Source organism: Elaeis guineensis, chromosome 12 (genome assembly GCF_000442705.2).
Source record: "Elaeis guineensis isolate ETL-2024a chromosome 12, EG11, whole genome shotgun sequence".
NCBI lineage: Eukaryota > Viridiplantae > Streptophyta > Magnoliopsida > Arecales > Arecaceae > Elaeis > Elaeis guineensis.
Genome location: NC_026004.2, coordinates 80,066,759 through 80,067,206, shown reverse-complemented (window position 1 = coordinate 80,067,206; position 448 = coordinate 80,066,759).

Here is a 448-nt window from a genome sequence, read left to right as displayed (position 1 = left end):
AACATCCTTAGAACCCATGCGGATATAGTTTTCATATAATTCATCCCCTTGACCAAAATGATCATAGGACACCCCAGAGCTCAACTGTCAACTCTGATCAGGTTGTCCACATTGTATTTCAAAATATCAAATCCATCTGATGGATTATCCTGGCCAAGGTTTTGCTAAATTGAAATACAACGACTCATTCTTCTCCAACTCTTGGAGTGGTCAATCCCATCTCGATCACACTCTGACTTCGTAAGTACTTGACTGTGCCCAGAAGCCTTCCGTCCCTGAATTAGAAATTCAGTTAGTCCAGTACCAAAGCACAGTGAGTTGCTTGCAAGTCACTGAGGCGATCTCAAGTCTAAAGGACACTTATACCTATATCCCATCAGAGACATTCTCGACAGCAGAATACTCTGGAGTTGGTCACGTTCAATGATGATGTACCCTTACATCTCAC